The sequence below is a fragment of the Hyaena hyaena genome, unplaced genomic scaffold (assembly GCF_003009895.1).
Source record: "Hyaena hyaena isolate Hyena2069 unplaced genomic scaffold, ASM300989v1 scaffold_272, whole genome shotgun sequence".
Taxonomy (NCBI): Eukaryota; Metazoa; Chordata; class Mammalia; order Carnivora; family Hyaenidae; genus Hyaena; species Hyaena hyaena.
In genome coordinates, this window is record NW_024080906.1 from 534813 (window position 1) to 555562 (window position 20750).

At 38.1% G+C, this 20750-nt stretch overlaps 1 long non-coding RNA gene across 1 annotated transcript in view; it reads right to left on the reverse strand.

Moving 5' to 3' along the window:
* Nucleotides 1-256: 256 nt before the first annotated feature.
* Nucleotides 257-20750, reverse strand: part of LOC120241002 — a 64380-nt gene continuing 43886 nt past the window's right edge. The window contains exons 3-5 of the long non-coding RNA XR_005530805.1: nt 10335-10423; nt 2622-2773; nt 257-564 (exon numbers count right to left, since the gene is read on the reverse strand). This is a non-coding gene — a long non-coding RNA (uncharacterized LOC120241002). The remainder of the gene's footprint in view (nt 565-2621; nt 2774-10334; nt 10424-20750) is intronic.

The following is a 20750-nucleotide window of genomic DNA, read 5'->3' on the forward strand; positions in this document are numbered from 1 at the left end:
CTATCTCCACCTTCCACCTTCCAACCCCATGGTGCCTTAGTTCAGTCTTTACCATCTTTCCTCAGACTCTAGCAAATTCTCTCCTCACTGGTCTTGCTGCCTCTACTCTCTCTCACCTCCACTCCATTTTTCTCATTCCTGTCACTGTGATCTCTCAAATTTTCTTTTATATCTAAAACATCTGAACCCCTTCCTAGTATTCCTTATCATGTTGTGTTAGTTGTAATTTCTCCAGAAGCAGAACGTGACATAAAGGTTGATGTGCTGATAGTTTATTTGGGAGTACAAAGAATAAGTAAGGAAATGAGGAACCGATAGAGAGGCAGGAAGGCAGGGTGACTGAAGCGTAATCTTGCTGTAATAGGGAAATGCTGCAAAACCGATGTTTCAGAGTCATTCCGCTGTAGGGGGGGAGTTTGCTGGGGTGCATACATATCAACTTCATTCAATCTGCTCCTGAGATGGAGATTTCACTTCTGTTGCCACTTCTGGCCTGCCAGGAGTGGCCAAAGTCACCTTCTACAGATCAGGCACAGCTTGAAGTCACCACTGGAACAGAGTAAGCTGGTTAAGGTACAAAGGGTATTAGTGAGGCTCTGACAGCATCCGCTACAAAGGGCTTACATGTCATTTACTTCCTTTACAGCACATCTTCTTAACTTACCTCTTGTGTCACTCTGCCTCTCCTTCTTTAACACAATGCTCACAACCATCAGGAAACACTTTGATCTTGCGTGATGCATTTTTCTGGTCTATGCTTTTCTAGAATGTCCTTCTTTCTTTGCTTATTGACACCTGACAGTTTAACAATTATGTCAATTGTTATCTCTGTCATTAATCTGGTCCTGACACTCCCACAAATACTAACCCATGCTTCCCTTGAATCCCCACTGTGAACTGTACATGTATCAACCCTACAACCTTGAACACTTCTCTGTAGATTATGTGTTTGTCTGCAGTACTAAATAAGTTGTTTGAACTAGAGCAGTGAACTCCCATCACCAAACTACAAATATAAAATAAGATAATTTATTTTAGGTAAATAACTGTTTGTAATGAAGTTGCCTACTATGCAGATTTACCATGTTTAATAAATATAATTCCTGAAGATGTAAGAAAAATATGAAAAGATTAAAGGTAAGCAATAGGCTTGGACATTCTAAGAAGACTTCCATTCTGAAATTTAAAATATTTCATAAAATTCCTAATTCTGTCCTGCCTTTTGGAAACACTCACTTTTATGAAATAGTAAGAAAATTGCAGCAATAGAAAATATTCAGATAACTGGCCAGGCCCCATCCCCACCCTGACACACCTACACTACACAGACCAAAATGGTAAGGCAGCCCAAAAGGAACTCATGACCTTGGACAGCCTCACCTAACAGGGGTTGGCAATATTTCTTAGTTAAATAATGGCAGCAGTCTGGATCTGTCAGATCAAAGATGGATTTGGGGAATCCTGGTAAAACCTGTAAGAACACAGGTCATGCAAAAACTGAATGTTGCAAGAGCAAGGAGCATTTGGATCATATTAAGGAGTCATCTCTGGAAGGTTTGTCAGCTTATTACTGTCAGAGCAAATAGATCAACATGACCTCTTGAAGCCAAAATCCAAATCATCAATTTGCAGAAATCTGGGAAATAAAGTAGAAGTAATTTTTTTCAATTAATTACCTTATTTGTGTGTTGGGAGGGCATATCTTGATCTAACCTACAGATTCTCAGGCCTTTTGAGGTGTAATAGAAAGAATGTTAAACTTACGTAGAAGACTTTGGCACCTGCTTACCTGGCATCTCCTTTCAGTAGACAGCATAATACCTGCCATTTAAGAACCGGCCAAGGATCTTAAGTTTCTAGTTGTCTTTTATCAGCCTGCTGTCTCAAATCCAACCAAATATTGAGTACGGAGAATACTGATACTGAATAGAGAGATGTTAAAACAGTGTTATGCAACCCTCACTGGACCTGAGAAGAACCTGGGGAACTTTTAAAGCCTGGAGATACTTGGTCTCATCCAAGACTAGTTAGAAAAGATAAGAAAGGAAGGAAGGAAGGAAGGAAGGAAGGAAGGAAGGAAGGAAGGAAGGAAGGAAGGAAGGAAGGAAGGAAAGAAAGAAAGAAAGAAAGAAAGAAAGAAAGAAAGGAAGGAAGGAAGAAAGAAAGAACGGAAGGAAGGAAGGAAGGGTGGGAGAAAAAGAAAGGATAGGATCCGTTCCTTAAATTTAGCAAAGGCAGAAATCTAAATAAAATACAAAAGGGTAAAATTCTGCAGGGAAACTCTGAGCTTCTGATCTGCCTAAAGCCTCAGGCTGGACTACACTGAAATGACTTCTTGCGGAGCTTTGAAGTCAAGTAATTCTATATCTCTTATTTTCTGGGCCACTTTACTCTCCACTGTACTCAATTAATTAATACTTTCTAACAATACTACATTCATAATAGGCCTCAATCACTTCCGTTCAATGTCAAAGACCAGTGTTTTAGTGTATGCCTCCATAATTAGTCACCAGGCTCTCTGCACCCATCTCTTAATTGAGTATCTATACCCCAGTATCCTGTGTACATCACGCTCTACCGCACCAGCAAACTCCTTTCTCTGCTGAGAGATATGGACATACCTCTCTCCAACTTAAGCCCATGCTTCTTCTTCATCTAAAGTACTGGAGTTTAATCTGGAAACTTAAAAGCTTTCTGAAGTTTGTATGAATTTGAGGTTTTCTGTGTGAATGTCCATTTTTCTTAGGAGAAGTTGCTCTGTTTCCTTCAAATTCTGAAACAGGTGTGAAATACAGTCAAGGTTAATATCTTCACACAAAGCCACAGACGTTAGTGTAAAGTCCAAGACCCCTCATGACCTAGCCCCAATAGCCTCTGCCATCCCAGTATTACCATCTGTCCTGCACACTTTATTCCCAATCATAGAAAATACCTTTTAATTTCATAAATGTACCAACCCTCTGACTTTTTCATGTTTTTGCACATCCTATTTCTACTTCTGGAGTGCTCTGGCCTCTCTAATATCACTCATTACCTAATTTCAACTCCCTTCTCAAAACTTGGCTTACAGGTCCCATTTTTTGTGATGCCCTCCCTGTCCCCACCTTGCTAGCATGCAGTTGCCATGGTTGCCTTTTAGGTTGCCATGGTACCTGGGTAGCTCTATCATGGCACGCATCAAATAATATCCTCGATATCCATTTATACAGCTGTCCGCTGTGAAAGGTGAGCTACTAGAACACAGTGGCTGTTCTTTTATATGTGTTGGTAATCTCAGTGCCCAGAGGTGTCTAGCATAAGTGGTACTCAAAGTTTGAAGAATGAAAAACATGAAGTCAGCTGAGCAAGAAGATGGAGAACTCAGATGGAGACAGAAAGCTTCGGGGCCATGTTTCAATCAAGGGAAATTGTACCCCGGGCAATAAGTAATTAATAGCAGGCATTTGGCAGAGCATGTTGCTGGGAGTGAACCCCATTAGAAATATGAATGATAGAAAGTTTGTACTGAAAGTTCCCTCTGCACAATTACATAAGCAGAGGTTAAGCATTGCCCTGCTTGTAGCAAAAGGAACCTGAAATAAGGAAGTAACATCTCAGGGCAGAATCTCATGTTACCCAAGAAGTTTGGCAGAATTTGAGCAGTAGAAAAAAAAAATTAACAATTGAAACTAACCCTGAGCAGAATTCTTCTCTCAGTTCTAATTGGCTAAATAGGGCCATTTGTTCCCCAGACAAGACTGGAAATTAATATTAAAAATAATGATCATTCAGTTTATTGTGAATAATTGTGGTGGGTTTTATTATATCTTAAGTTGTAGATACAGTAGTTCGTTATTCATAGTTATTCTTAATGAGTCACTTTGTTTCCTAAAATCTCCAGTTTCAATTCTTATTTATTTTTGAGAGTGAGTCGGGAAGAGAGAGAAGAGAGACAATATCCCAAGCAGGCCTCCACACTGTCAGCACAAAGTCTGACATAAGGCGCAAACTCACAAACTGTGAGAGCATGACCTGAGCCGAAATCAGGAGTTGGACACTTAACGGCCACCCAGGAACCCCAGTAAAATATCCAGTTTAAAGGAAACCTGACTATCTCAATCAAGATTCTACACACAAGAGTAAGGGAAACCAGGTAAGCAACAGGCCTTAGTGATTACTTCTATAACAAGATATATCCCTGCAACATGTTACATTTGTACCCTCTTAAAGTATCCCATAAATCTCTTAAAAGGATGTAAGAAAATAAGATAATGCATAATAATCTAAATAATAAACAGAGACAAGGTAAGGCACCTGAGGCTGCAGGTGGCATGTTTCTGTTGAGCTGGGGAAGATTTTTAGGAGCTACTAGAACAGCAGGGGAGGCCTTCTTTGTGAGTTCCAAAGAACTCAGAGAAGTGACATGAAAGACATGTGGGAAAGAGGGTGTTAAAGAGATGTTGCAACTCTTATTTCAAGATTCTGAATGTCCTCACCCTTTGGTTTTTCTGCGAGGGGTTGCTATACATATTTAAAATGCTTTGTAAATATTCCTGGTAAGGGAGTAATATCTCTTCAAAAGCAACACCTGACGGTTGGATTGTTGGTAGGTTAATGTTTATAATTTTAGATATTTTCTAAATTACTATGATATCTTTCTGATACACCAAATTTATGCAGCCATTGACAAAAAACATAGTTGGCTTGCCCACATTCCATTCCATTCCTTGTTCTCTGACCTTCTGTCTAAGCTGGGAGAACAATGATTGAAAGCACAGGCTGTGGACCCAGACTTGCTTGCTCGGAGGGAGACCATGGGCAGATTATGAGTCTTAGATTCCTTATGTGTCTAATGGGATTATAATAGCTCCTTGTAGTCTTGTTATGAGTTTTAATAGAGTTACTATGAAAGTCAAGCTCTTAGATTAGTTTCTAGGACATTATGAGTTCTCTGTGTGCTTGTTAAATAAACCAACTTTGGGAAGGTAAAGCGAGGCACTGAGTAAACTGCACCTTCGCAGTGAATAAGGAAACATTTATGGGATGCCCACCATGTTCCTTAAACATATCTGCTCATCCCCTCGGTAATGTCAACAGTGACACCGGGAGAAAGGTTATCATCGCTGTCTCCACTCCAAAGTGAGGAAAATAAATCACAGAGAAGCCAGCAGATATGTTCATATCTCACACACCAAGTCACAGGTAGAATTAAGCTTACTCAAACCCCGTGATCTGACTCCTCACTAGCTGCTCCTCACTAGGACACTGCTCAGATCCCTGCTCCAAAATTCATAAGGAATACATCCGTGACTCCTCTTCCTGCAGCGTCTCCTTGTGCCAAATGAAGACCTCCACCCCCATCTTATAGTGCAATGCACAGACAACTCAATGAACCATAGAAAGAGGACTGGAAAACATATCAGAACTTCTACCCTTCTGTTTTTTTTTCAGATAAAGAAACTCCAAGAGAGTTCAAGGAACTTGCTCAAAGCCGTATAATTTATTTAGTATCAGAGGCACAGTGCAGACCCATTTTTCTTGACTACCCTCTTAGCACTCTCATTATATCCATATCACTTGAGCAAATTTGACAGGAGAGCAAAGGAAGGGCCAGGAGGTCAGGGGAGCCTTGAAGGAACATCAGGCGAATGCCAGAGACAGAGAAAGGAGAATACAGGGCCCCAAAGACACAACTTCTCCCACCAGTTTTGCCAAAACATCTTAGACTGGCTTAGGCAGACAACTCTTCAAAACTTCCTGATTGTAATAGTTAGAATCTTTTAAATAAATTATTCAGATTAATGTAATTGATAAGAAAATCCATTTCCACTTAAAGTAGCTAAAACTAACCTACTTAAAACTCAGTTCTTAAGTGGTACAGTTTGAATGAGTTCTATCGGGGTACAAAACATTCTTTGGCGTTATACTTTGCCTTTGGGAGTTCTCAAAGTGGATCTGACTTATTTACTCTTATATTTTAGCATCCAGTACAGCACACAGCACTCAATGAATATTTCTATTTACTATTTTAGCATATATAGTGGTCCTCAAAGTTCCCTGGACCAGAGCCTCACTTACAACAACCTGTTAAGAAGGTGAATTCTCTAAATACAACCCGCAGAGGAGTTAACCCAGCAAGCCTGTGGGGCATTGTTAACAAGCTCCGCCAAAATCTGAGGGAGGCAGTTTTACATAATGTGCAAATTAAAAATACAAATAATAGCTTGGATCAATGTGTCATCTTTCCTTATTATTTAATCCAAATTTTCCTCCCCAGGCACACCTCACAAAGCTCTAAGTGCTCTCTAATTCGCATGCCACAGAGATCCCAACAGCACTATCTCTCTCTCTCTCTCTCTCTCTCTCTCTATATATATATATATATATATATATATATATATCCCCCAGATAGAATTGTAATAAAACTTCAATGCAGTATTCTCATTAGGCCATCTCAATTATTTCTCTGAATTATTGCTTGTTTTGGTTTTGTTTTGGTTTTGCTATTGAGACTTGATAGGAAAATGATTGTTGAGAGAGATATTGAGGGGCTAAATTTGACATTTTTGGTACAATGGAAAATTTCTGGCCTCCTAGAATAGGAGTTTAGTCAATATATCCTAACTGTATCTACTTGCTGTAAACAAATATTTTAAGTTAGTACAATGGTCTCAGAGTCAGGCTTACACCCTGAGAAACAGCATGATAGTAGGGCAATTATATAACTAATACTAGTCCTTGAGGGTAGGATTCCATAAAAAGATTGTTTGGGGTCAGTCTGAGACATCCTAAAAAGAAGTGGACATTACGCATGCCCACAAACACATGTTTGGGCCTAAATTCTTCACATTTAAAGGTCTACAAAGCGTCAGCGTGCTCCCCTCAGAGTTTGTTTGCCAGCAGATCTGTTGTAACAAGTAACATGATCCTGGCTGGGACTCAAGACAGGCTTAGGTAGAAGAAAATGGCATCATTTACCATGTGATTTTACGTTTTTGGTTTTTTTCCTCTGGAAATCTTTGCTCAAGAAAATGTTTTCAGTGGCTTCATCGTCACAATAAGTAGTTAAGAGATACTGGGAGGATAGCAACATGCTAAAGAATTTAGACAACATAAATTAATCAACTAAAAGTAAAACTTCTGGTATCACTCTAGGTATATACAGAATAGCAGGCACATTGGCTACTGGTGAGAAAGTGAGTGAGAACCTACCATTATGCACATAAACACAGTCAGGTAACCACTGGGTGCAACAGAGAGTGATGGGTTTGTTATGAGTCTTACTCTCAGCCTTCCAAAGCATGAGCTGGCCCACTGGATTCATCTACAATGTGCTCATAGAGATCACTCTTGTTATTATTTCAAGAGAAACATTTAAAGTTGACATTGATAAATGTCATCAAATGACATTGATAAACCCTACACTAAGATAATGACAAAAAGAAAGGTACAGGGCTCCTGTCCTTTAGGAACATGCAAACTATTGGTGGAGAAAAGAACAATATAAATGTATATAAAATTTTAACAGTATAGAAATAGGTATATACATACAACAGAAGACAGTTGCAATAATGTTGTAAAAATTAAAGTTTGGACCGAAGTAAGTGACCTGGTTTCATGGAAACGAGTACAGGTGATGCCTTAAGTGAGAATAATAGCAAATCTTAAGGGAAGCTAGACGGCAAAGAGTTTATGTCTGGCTGAAGAAAGGAGGAAAGAATCAAAAGAACAATAAGGTACAGAATGGACGAAGGAAGAGAGTCAGAACATTTTATTTTGATGCAAATCAAAACTAGGAGTTCTTTTAAAGTTATTTAAAGAGAGTGACATAATCAATAGATGTCTGCAGAAGATCATTCCTTCAACTTATAATTGGAGGAAGAAAAGAAAAAAAATGAGGTGAGGTCTGATGAATTTTTTAATCCATTAATTTTAAAGCATACATGGAGGACAAACTTAGATCAAAAATTTGAAAGAAATACACATTTCCTCCGATGCCCAGGAGTTCTTGGCAGGATAAGTGAGGACACTTCTGCACTAGACCATGTAGCCTGACTTAGGGGGGAAAAAACAGAAAGAAAAAAAATAACCTTCCATGGAAACAAATAATGTGTTCCACTTCTGCCAAGGTCATTCTGCATATACAGATGGCTTAGGTGGCTCAGTGTAGTTAACTCCTTTGGCAGAGGAATACAGATTTCCATCAAATCCTTCTCCTGCTCACTGATATCTGGCCCCTGGCCTTGCTAGATCCTGACATTTTAGAAAAACTGTGTTGCCTTGTTCGTTGTTGTTCTCATTTTAGTTTCTCTAACCCTGATACCTTCTGTAGCAGTTATAAGTGGCAACATATAGGTGAAGCCAATTCAGTATTACCTGAAGGAGGTAAGGTATCTTTATCTGTGTCTCAATTGCCAAAGTTATGTGGTTAGGGAAAGTCTGCTAACACAGCTCTCCTTGGCTAGGATTCACTCCAGAGTTTGTCATTTCTCCGAAGACCCATTGAGCAACCTGGCCTGAGTTTGAATTTGTGCAAAAGAGTCTCTAACCACGTTTGTCACACATTGTTTCCAGCTCATTAGAGATGTTGTGGACAACTTCTTTAATGAGGTTTGACATTTGACTACCATCACATCTGCGACCTTCTCCATCATGTCACCCTCTCCCCTCACCCTCTGCTTCCTTTGCTCTTACTCATTTTTGTGAGTGAATCATCTGATCCTGTCCCTTATATGACCATGCTCTGGTTTGATTAATCTCTCTCATCAACCCTCCTTCCTGAATCTTCTGATTAAATCTAGTCTTCTCCCTCCTCTCTCCATAATGCATGGGACCTTTTAGCAGCTATTAATTATTAAAAGAACCTTACTTTCTATCATGCTCAAGTTAGTCACGACAGTTTTCTGTCGACCATGTGGCTTCTGTTAAAAATTATTGAACCCAATTAAGAAAAGCTTTCAAACACCAAGTTCTAAAAAGCTATAAAAATAATCTTTTTCTATTACATTGACAAACTTGTTAGGTTGGAGAAGGAAATAGACACAATATGTCTCACCAAAATACAGCCCTTCATCCCATCCTAAATGGCATATGGTACTCACCAACAGATTGGGGAAATGTGATTTAAATCAAATTATCAGCAGGTGACTGTAAAACTGCTAGGGGTCATTCCCAAGGAGGAGTTTTACTAGTGGATATTTTTGATCAAGCAGTCAAAATTCTGGTGGCATTCCACCTAGGTTAAAACCTTATAAAATATTAATGTTTTCACTAACAATCCAGCACTATTATTGAAAGGTAACACAATAAATTAACCCGTTGTTTAATTAAAAAAAAAAAAAGGAAACCACTATTTTTACCAATTTGACTGAATCAAATGGAGCTTTGGTCATGGTATAGATAGTCTTCAGTGAATCTGCTCTCTAAATCATTTTCTGATGGCTATGAATTAGTTGAAAGTAGCTAAAATAAGACATGACCTTTATAAGCTGAAATAGCCTGTGGGCTTAAAGAGGATGAAGTAATAATATAGTGCCAGGTGCCGCTCACGTCCATTAGGTAAGAAAAAAGAAAATATCCCGAGAGGGCTAGACTGACTTGTCTAAGCCAGAAAGCCATTTGAGGTCAGACCTCACCCCACTTGAAACCTGGCATAATAACGTGGCACTGTAACTAAGAGGGGCACAATTCTTAGCCGTATTAATACGAGAACAGTGTGTCAGGAAACATGAAGAAATCTTCATTAATAGTTACCAAGCAGAGCTGACATTCAGCCAGTGAATACCAGAGTGGCACACAGACAAGGGTGATCATGCCAATTGGTCAAAGCCTGCAGTGTTGAATATTTAAGATTTTGTAATCTGTGTTTACAATAAAGTGTTATAAGAGGATATTATTTTGATAGTGATTAAAGAGAAATAAAGAGCATTTTATAGTTTACTGAAGATATGGACTCTAGCCTTGTCTCTACCCTGAATTAAAACCAACTGCCAGTTACCTCTGTAGTCCTTTTTTTTTGATACAGAGTGCTGGACTAAGTAATCTTGAGAGTCCTTTCTAGCTCTAAAATTCTGACTGGAGGGAACCTTGTCTCTGGATTTCTCAAGCTAAATAATTTCATGTCTGAATTAAAATATGAAGTAGGGTACATGCCATTCATTTAAGACTTGTGTCTAGAAATACTTTATAGCCAGTATGTTTATCTTTTTGCATTACAGCCATATCTATATGTTTGTGGGCTGCCTGTCTCTCCATAATCATCAAAATATAAATAAGTGAAATAAAAATAAAAACTTATTGTCACTCAGTAAACCAAGATACCGGTTGGGGACACTAGTGCTAATATGTAATTTTACCTTTGTTCCTGTGTTGTTTTTCTATCAATATTTATTCCTGTTTCATTGAAGACGTTGCGATAACATGAAAGTCGGGTGGGATGGATATCCTGTTTTGGGTAAAGAGAGAGAGAGAAGTCATCTAAAGTTAAATTTACAGAAAAAGTATTTTTCTCTTTACCTTTTATTGCTCAAGTGATCATTCTCTATAATCCATGAACTGTATCTCATGCAATCATAAGGGAGAAGACACAGCATTGATGCCAAAATTGAATAGATTTTGGTCAGAAACTTTCCTGCAAATGCCAAGCCACACAGTATTATTAGTGTAGAACTAGTTGAAAGTATATAGAGCAGATTTTTTTTTAAAGGAAACTAAAGACCCTGCAGGATGCTCCTCGAATGCATCTTATCTGCAAAGCGGAAGTGAAAGCCTCCTGAGCCTTGCAAAATTCTAGTTGAATATTTTCTTCAGCATTGTCTAAGATTTACCTCAGAGGTGTGCTCATTAAACTAGGCTTATTAGGCTAATTGCTTTTTTCATAAGCATATACTTTAGTATAAGAAATACAGAGAAAAGACAAAATTATGGAATATAGTTTCTATGGTAAACATTTGTTGAGCAAATGGAATCTCCTGAGTTTAACTCATCCATTATATACACACGCATGCACGCGTGCACACACACGCACACAGATACACGCACACAGACGCACACGCGCGCACACCCCCACACCCCCACATGTACCATGTGATAAAGAATACCAAGTAGAAAGAAACAAAATCAATTCTGGTTAGTAAAAAATCGAATTTCTTTGATTTTTTTTTCTTTTTAAGATTAGAAGAAGTGAATGGGAGGAAGGATAAGACCTTTTTCCTTTAAGAACGAAGAACTACTGAACATGGTGGATTTATTTAATGTGAAAAGTCACATTATTGAGATTAGACATCTCTTTTTCAAGGTGCTCCTGAGAGATAATGGCTCTCACACCTATAATTCGGTTGACACATGGGTAACATAAAAATGGACATGAAGACCGAAGTTAACACCTTCATTTCTACATAGTACATGATGATTTTAAGAATAAGTCTAGAGCATATTTGTCCTTTTACATTAGTCTCATTTCTAAAGGTTTCTTTTGGATAGACTCTATATAAATATATTTTCATAAAAATCTGGTCCATTTTAAGTCAAATTAAAAATATAAATTATGAAATACTTTTTCTATTCCATGAAGTTATAACTTATAATACTGTTCTTACTAATAAATACAATCAAGGCAGGAAAAACATTAAAGTCCTGCATGACCCAGGCAAAGAGTTAGAAAACGATTCTTCCTTTGTGAAATAGGTGTGATTTCCTAACTTGTTTTAAAATAAAATTAAAAACAAGAAAGCAACTTAGTTTCATCATTCATTTTGACCACTCTGGATATGCTTATCCTAGGGAGAATGAAAAGAAAAAGAGAAATATTGATTCTCAAAAAGTACATACTGAGTGTATTCATCTAATCTTTCAATAAGCCATGACCTTGTCAGCAAAGTTCCCAGCCTCTGCCCCTACTCTGCCTGCTTCCTCGAAAAATTTAGCTATTGCAGTCTTGTTTTTTTATAGTCATTACACTGTGATTATAGCCAAATTTTAACGTTCTTAATCTGATCTCTTCATGATCAAAGAGAGGACTCATAGGCTCATTTTGCCCCTGTCCACAGCCCCTGAGCCTGGACGCCTCAGTGTGGTTAGGGCACTTGGCCCAGGGACCCTCACACACCTTACACTGTCTCCTCTTAAGACAGGGAGCATGTTTTTGCAAAGTCTACCCCTTCTCCAAGACTCAATTCTAATTTCACTTAGTCCAAAAGGCTTCCCTAGATTTTTCCAGCTCAGAATGGCTGTTTCCCCTCAATTCACAATTACTATAGATTCTGTACAGGTGAAAAATGCTTTCTGATATCTATCATGTGATATTCTAGACGGTTACATGTGTTTTACATCTCAACTCTGCAATTAGACTGATGGTTCTCACAGTTGGCATTTTTGAGTGTCTAGTATGTATTAAGGAGCATCTATGTGTTCAAAATTTCACATCAAAACTGCACAATAATTATTAGCATCATTTTACATATAAGTGAGTGAGACACAAGGGTTAAATTAATTGCCTGGGGCTATATAAATACTGTGTACCAGACTTGGATTGGAATCTTATATATATTTAGCAAACATCACTGTTGAATTATTATATATCCCCTTTGCCACTTTTACAGTGCCTTACCTAATTAGATACTACAACATTATTTTCTGATGATTGGTTTTAACAGTGACTTAAAACTGTCCAGGTTATCATAAGTAATGTTCTATGGTATCAACCAAAACTAATATTTATGCTGTTTAATATGGCACAGAGGAGACTGGCACTAGACCAATGCAATCAGTGATAAGAAATATAATTCCTAAGGAGGAAAACAAATATATGCATGGATGCATGATCAGGTGCATTGCTTTAGAAATGGGCAATGACTTTGGCCAAGACACCTTCTCTCTCTGATGTGCTAAGGAAATGGTGAGAAGAGATATAAAACAAAGAACATCTAAGAATATGAGAGCATTCTCTCTAAATATCAAGGGCAAGATATAAGCATATCTGAAATAAAGTAGTTGATAAAAATGGTTATGGACATGGATAATAAGAATCTATTTAATAAGTGGGAGAGCATGGGCTCATACCAATCGCAACAGGCAAAGCAGATGTTGGGTTGGATAACCATGGACAATTGGTCCAACCATCCCAGTGCATGTTGCCTATGAATCAGTCCTGGTTTTGAGGTATGAACTGGTTAAAACAAATAAATTCCTTTCATACCTCAGCACGGTTCAATTCTAGTCTGCTGTAATTGCCATATATCTGGAATTATCAGGCCCAGTGGACCACCTACTTAGACCATGGAGATTCATTCAGCAGACATTTATTCATTACCCACTCTGTGATAGGCACTGTGCTAGACAACAGATAGAGACAAACCAGACATCATTCTTGTCAGGGAGTATGCGGATCTAGCTGACTCTTGACCAGAAATGATCTCTGGTACAATTCTAGGAACTATTTTGCTGGGAAAGGCTAAAAATATCATTCTTTTTGAAGAATTCCATGTAGGAGTTGAGGTCTCTCCAGAGGCAGACCCTGAAGGAAGGAGTATGTGCAATCCGAGGTGTGCTTCATCTCCTGCTCATCCAGGGAATAAGCTCCAGGAACCCATCAATAAATCCTTCTTATTTAGATACTCTAGACAAAATCAATTTTCCATTACGTTCAAACAAAAAGTTGTTGAGTCATATTTGTGCATGTTTGAAGAATGTCATGTTTGTGTATAATTCTCCAGGTACAACTGGAGAGTGGAGAGGTGGTAGAGGGAAAACAATCCATGAAGGGTGTGTTATTTAATCCAGTTACCACATTGGATGACTAAAATTTATCTCCCTGAGAAACCCGAAACAACCCTGGTGAATTAAGCTTCTATGCTCGTCAGTTATTAGTTAAGGGCTGTCTCTGCAACAAATTCCCTAGGGCAGCCATGAGATAATGATGGTAACGCTGCGATGTAGATATCAAGGGCTGCCTTCCGCTGAAATGAAAAGAGAATCCATGAGGTAATGGGTGACAGCCCAGTAGTGTCTACTGTAGTATTTAATCTAAAAGTTATGGACCTTATGTAATTAGCACAATAGATACAGCCATAGTCAAATAATAGATATTGGGGATCTACTTTTATTAAGGCAATATGCTATAACTGAGAGACTGGGGATGGCACAAAGTAGTAAGTTTGTCTTTTTATGTCTTAAATTTCTTTAATGTTTTATTTATTTTTGAGAGAGAGAGATACAGCGTGAGCATGAGACGGTCAGAGAGAGAGGGAGTCACAGAATCCGAAGACAAGCTCCAGGCTCTGAGCTAGCTGTCAGCACAGAGCCCAATGCGAGGTTCGAACCCATGGACCATGAGAGCATGACCTGGGCTGAAGTCAGATGCTCAACCGACTGAGTCACCTAGGCACCCCTACATTTTAAATGTTTATTCATTTTTGAGACACAGAGAGACAAAGCATGAATAAGGGAGGGGCAGAGAGAGAGGGAGACAGAATCTGAAGCAGACTCCAGGCTCTGAGCTGTCAGCACAGAGCCTGATGCAGGGCTTGAACTCACAGACCATGAGATCATGATGGGAGCTGAAGTTGGACGCTTACCAACAGAGCCACTCAGGCAGTATTTCTTTAATACTTTAGATGGCTTAACATTATCCCTCAATATAACAATTTTTTTTTGCCTTCCAGAAATTGACAGTCTAATTTTATGGGACATAATTAGCAATATTTACTTTCAGACAACATAATTTAATTCTATCTGATTTATCCATAAACTAAAGAATTTATTAGTTGTTTACTAATCCTGACTTTTGGCTCCCTGAAAGACCACCAGAAACACCTGCTGATCCAGGTTCATTAGATCTACTACACTAAATAAGGCCAACATGTACACGGTCTTAACATCTGGATATAATGATTGTAAAGTGAGTCAGCAAGTCAGGGAACTATCTGGGCAGAATTTATACTAATTTTAGGTTAAATGAGCACAGTGAGGCAAGGGCCTTGAAATGAGTTTTGATGAGTAAGCTAATAGTCCTAATTTTAATTGGTTCACAGTCTTATCTTCCAGGAACACGTATATCCTGGAGCAAGAAGCTAAGTAATATTTGCTGGATCTCAGTTTTGCCTCATGCAGGGACAAGGAATTGTGTTGGCTTCGGCTCTCACTGAATAGCTCACAGGCTCAAAAGAAGACCTGAACCATCAGCTCTCCAAAAAGATAAGAACTAGGGTATCTTAGGGAATTCAATGGCATTAATACAAAATAAATTTTTTTTAGTGATCATACCACCTTTCATTCCTGAGTGTTCCCCCGTAGGGATCAAATTCCCCATAGAGGGCCAATAATCGGTCTAGTGTGGGATATGCAACAACCCTGCGGTGAAGAGGGGTAAGGTCTGTACTTCTGTATTCCAGAAAGGTCACATGGAGAGGGGAATCTGAGTGGCTCAGTCAGTTGAGCATCCAGCTCTTGGTTTTGGCTCATCAGGTCATGATCTCACAGTTCGTGAGTTCCAGCCCCACAGAGGTCTCTGTGCTGATAGTGCAGAGCCTGTTTGGGGGTCTCTGGGTCTCTCCTCCTCCCCAAATGATGCATGCGTGCACGCTCTCTCTCTCTCTCAAACTTTCAGAAAGTCACATGGAGAAGAGTATAAGTAATTTCTCAAAGGAAGAACAATTAAGCAGACAGAAATAAGAAAATATCCACTGCAGTGTTCAAATCCTCTCAAACCTCTCTCTAACCTCCCTTATAAACATTGAATTTTGATTGAAACTGTTTCCTTTCATTGTTGTTCGAAGTTTAACAACTAAATTTTTGTTGGTGCTCAAAATATGAAATCTGTATTTTTAAAAGTCATTTCTTCCCTCTGATTGCTTCTCTACAATTAACCACTGAAGTCAATACTTGTCAGTTCAATCTCTCTAACATGTTCTTCTCACCTACCCCTTCCTTTCCATGTACCTATGACTGATCTGTTCTTATATTTATATTATTTCAAGATTCTTACAATAGCCTCATACTTGTTCTCTGCATTTATAGAATCTCTTGTCTATTTTAAGAATAATAATCTTCGTGAAACACAGTTGTGATTCTTAAATTCCCAGCTTTTCCTGATTCAGTTACTCCCCATTCTCTATCATGTAAGTGTCACACATTCTTAGTTTCACCTTAAAGATCACTTAATAAAGGCCACCAGCTCTCTATCTGGACTTACTTTCTATTACTCACATTCATGTGCACTTTCTCTAACTGGACACATAGCAATAGTGTTAGGGTATGCTGGGATTTCTTCATTCCAAACTCCTTGAGAATACAATGTCTGCCTGATTCACTTTCATATTTCTCAAATGCCTAACACAGTCTGCTAGTTTGCAGTCTGAGTGACTACTCTGATGAATTGAAAATGATTGCCTTAAATGCTACTTTGAAAAAGATCATGAGGTCAAGTTTAACAGGAATGGGAAGGAATGTTGTGATTGATTATTAATGTTTATGATGGGCCGTTGGTATGTCTGTGGAGGGAGGACAATAACAGTATCTGCACCTACCCTTTCCATCTTTTCCTGAATATTCAATTAACATCTGTTGAATGAAGTTTTCTAAGAAGTTAGGGTAAAGAGATCTCAGAAAAGCCCTCTTTGATCCTCACTGGCTTCAGAAGCGAGACCACCTCTATCTATAGATAGCAAATTTTAGTGAGAACTAAAGCTATCTGCATTAACATGACTCAACTACCTGTTGCAGGAAATTCTTGCCCTAGATGATAGGGTTATAAAACCAATAAATAACTCAGCTATTTGCTTTAGGAAAATTCCTACAAACCAACTTGTTTGGGCAATTATTTGGCTCTCTTACCAGGCCAATTGATTGCTCCCCTGGGCAAACAATTCACTTACCAAACTTCAGCTTACTTTATCAAGGTTCATGTTAAGGCCTTGTCCTCTTAAATCCACCAATACTAAACTGTTATGTCACATATGTTACCCAAGTCCAATCAGCTCCCCACCTTGAACTATGGACCCTGAGACCTACTTAACCCAGACTCCAGACCCTATAAACATCCTATAAATGACATTTGCCTTCTTGAGACACTATTAAGATTCAATTAGGTAACGTTCTCCCTTACTCTAGTAAGTTAATAAACTCAGCTTTGTTAGTCGATGTATTTTGTGTTGATTTTTTAGAGACTTAATACCTGATAGTTGATTTGAGAAATATCATAAAAATTTGAGGACAAATTCAGGAAACTGATAGCTTTGGTGAGAACAGAGTTGCACCTTTCTAGTTCATGAAGAGTTTTCAGGGGCAGATAACTTGAGAATAGGTAAACTTTACTTTGTAGAAGCAACATGACATTTTTGCACATTTACAATGCAAGGAAAAGACTATTAGCCTTAGACACTGTCACTCACTGTCAAGCACACAAGGTCAGTTGCTTCCAATCATGTAGAGTTTTTCAAACTATGACGTACACAAGAATTTCAGAGGGGTTAGTTTACAACACTGATTAAAGGCCCAATTTCTAGAGGCACTTGGGTGTCTCAGTTGGTTAAGTATTCAAATCTTGATTTTTGGCTCAGGTCATGATCTCATGGTCTTGAGATAGAGCCCCACATTGGGCTCCACGCTGACAACACAGAGTCTGCTTGGGATTCTCTCTCTCTCTCTCTCTCTCTCTCTCTCTCACACACACACACACACACACACACACACACACACTAAATAAAGTTGAAAAAGAAAGAAGAAAAAAATCTTGGCCATTAAAAAAAAAAGGTCCAACTTCCAAAGACCCTGATTCAGAGGTCTGGGGCAGGGCTCAGGCACCTACCTATCAAATAAGTTGGCAAGTGATACTAATGCAAAAGAATTCCCCTGACCATGCTCTTGGAGTCCAGAATGATATCTAAGGTCTGGTCACCTACAACTATTTCTTCTATTGATCAATTTCCTCAGTGGCCATTTCATCTCAAATTCAACTACTTTTGACTATTTTAGTATTCATTTGGCTGTCCTTTTTTTTCTTTTTGCATATTTATGATACTTTAAGGATTTCAAAAACAATGGAGAAAGAAAGGGAAGGAAGGGTAGAGAGAATTCATCTTACCTAAATTATTTTTCTGTTATTACATTTTCTCTACTTTATGAATGATAAGTTATTTTCATAATATATATCGACTTTTTGTGTTTGTATTGAAAACTTGTTTTAACCAAGCTTTTGGGAGACCCTTCCTTAAAAAAAAAAAGAATTTCTAGAAATACTAATTTACTAATAATACATAAAACATGAATTACACTCAATTGTTATGCAATATGCATATGATCCCTGAAGAAAATGTAATAGATTTGTCAAGTATTAATTTAGTTTTAGGAGATGTTTCTGTTAACTATACTATTGTCATCAGAAATAGGTTTTCCTTTCCTGTAACAAAACTTTGACTTTGTGTAAGAAATAAAGAAAAACAGATTGCTTACACCAGACATACACTGAATGCCAGCCAGAGAGAAGAGGGGAAAATGTGGAGAGGAAGTACAGGTTCCTGGACAACAAACCTTTTTCTTGACTAGGGCCACCTGAGAGCCCTGTTTGAACTAAGCTCTTAAAGAGCAGTTCTTCTGGGGTGTTTGGGTGGCTGAGTCACTTAAGCATCCCATTTGCACTCAGGTCATGATCTTACAGTTTGTGGGTTCGAGCCCAGTGTTGGGCTCTGTGCTGACAGCTCAGAGCCTAGAGCCTGTTTTAGATCCTGTCTCCCTATCTCTCTGCCCCTTCCTGGCTTATGATCTGTCTCTCTCTCTCTCTCAAAAATAAATAATCACTAAAAAAAAGAGCAGTACTGGACCCATGATAAGGGGTGGTGAAAGAATTCCAAGAACATTGTAATCAAAGTTATATATACACAAGTAGAGCAGCCGTTAACAACTTTGTCTTGCAAAAGGCAACACTTTACATTGTTCATCCTGACAAATTCAGGGAACAAAAAGGTTTACACTTCAAAGATAGTACATTTCTTGCAAAGCAGTATGTTTTTCAAAATACCTTTTTTTTTAACCCCTTTGGATGAGATTTTTACTGTCAAACTTATTGGACACCAGCTTTTCCAAAAGCATGCCTTATTTTTTTCATTCATTATGAATTGTACCAGGCAAACTTGCAATGCACCTTTTTGTATTATGGTTGGATTTGGTGATTGGTTTAAAAATATACACTTTCTAGTTGTTATAACATATAAGCCAGATAAATTGTTAATGCTTTAGAATTACCTCGGCTGTATGAATGATGGGGATTTCTGTGTTATCCCTGATAAAGCTGAGGATATGGAAAACAGTTTCAATACTCTTTTTATACTATGTCTTCCTGTCTTGTGGAACAAGTTCAGAGAATTGCTACACAGAACATACAGAGCCACAGGCTTAATTTTCAAAGCCAGGTAATATTATGTGGTCACATATTTTTAATATATTTAAAATATAAAATAACTAAATAAACTGACCCAGATAAAGTAGTTGTTACTCTGAAACAATAAATAAGAGGTTTTTATAGGCTGAATTCAGGCCAGATAAAATTTCCATTTATTAGCATTGTTGCTATCCAAAGTGTCAATGTTTAGTAAAATTTTAATTGTTCATTAAAAATGAAAGACTATTTTTTATGCAAGAAAGGACAATGATAAATATAGCCAGAGCCAATTTTTTAATTGTACCTTAAAGTCTTCTGTCACTTATATCTAATGTCTGTATATTATGCCTTGGATTCTATGCTTCAGTTCTATGCTTTGGATTATATGCAACCAGATGAACTTTTTTTTTTCTAATTACATTCAGGATTTGTCTATATGAAGTGGACAGTGTGAAAAATTATCTAGGTTGTTCACAAAATAAGAGCAAGTTCAGCTGAAAACATGTAAATGAGTGGTGCAAAATGAGGTATTTTTGGGATGGGCATTCTATGGAATCATCTCCAGTTTTCTAACTTACTTTTTAAGTAATTTCTCTTCTTTATTTTCTACAGTTTGTGGATTTGTAAATCTGGCCACAGATCCTTTAAAAATCATCTTGAGGCATTTTGTTTACAAACTGGTCATGCATGGCAGGTTATCTGTGCCTTTAGACCCCACTCTCAGAAAAGTGAGGATTTCTAAGAGTACATGATGACAAGTTATGCCCTACATAACCTGTTGGTAATGTTCATAGAAATAAATTAGATGAATGGCTTCCAGAGGCATCGTTTATGTGAAGGTAATATGAAGGAAAATAAATCTTTCTCCCCCCCCCCAACCCCACACATACCCCAAGTTACCTACCCTGTGTCTCATTCCTTCAGAGCCCTGGGGGTGGGCATTGTGGTAATTCATTTGTGGTCTCCTTATTCCTCACTTCTGGGTGTTTGGTTTTAAACCAGTGTTTGAAGCATAACATCCCCTGGAACTTGTTAGAAATATAACCCTCACTGAGATGGGTCCCATCTCAAACCTACTAAATCACAACCTGAATTTTAATAATATCCTCAGACTTTTGTAAGGACGTGAACATTTGAGAAGCTCCGAGTTAGACCTCATAAAGCCACGGTCTGACTAGCTATCATCTAATTAAACCGCATTCTAATTGGAAATTCAGAAAACGGGCTTTTCATATACATTTCTGTAATTCCGCAAGAGATCTGACTTCACCTTTCCTTTTTTTTTCTTACTACAAATCTTTTATTTTTTTTATTTTTTTTTTTTACAAATAGTTTATTGTCAAATTAGTTTCCACATAACACTCAGTGCTCATCCCCACAAGTGCCCTCCTCCATGCCC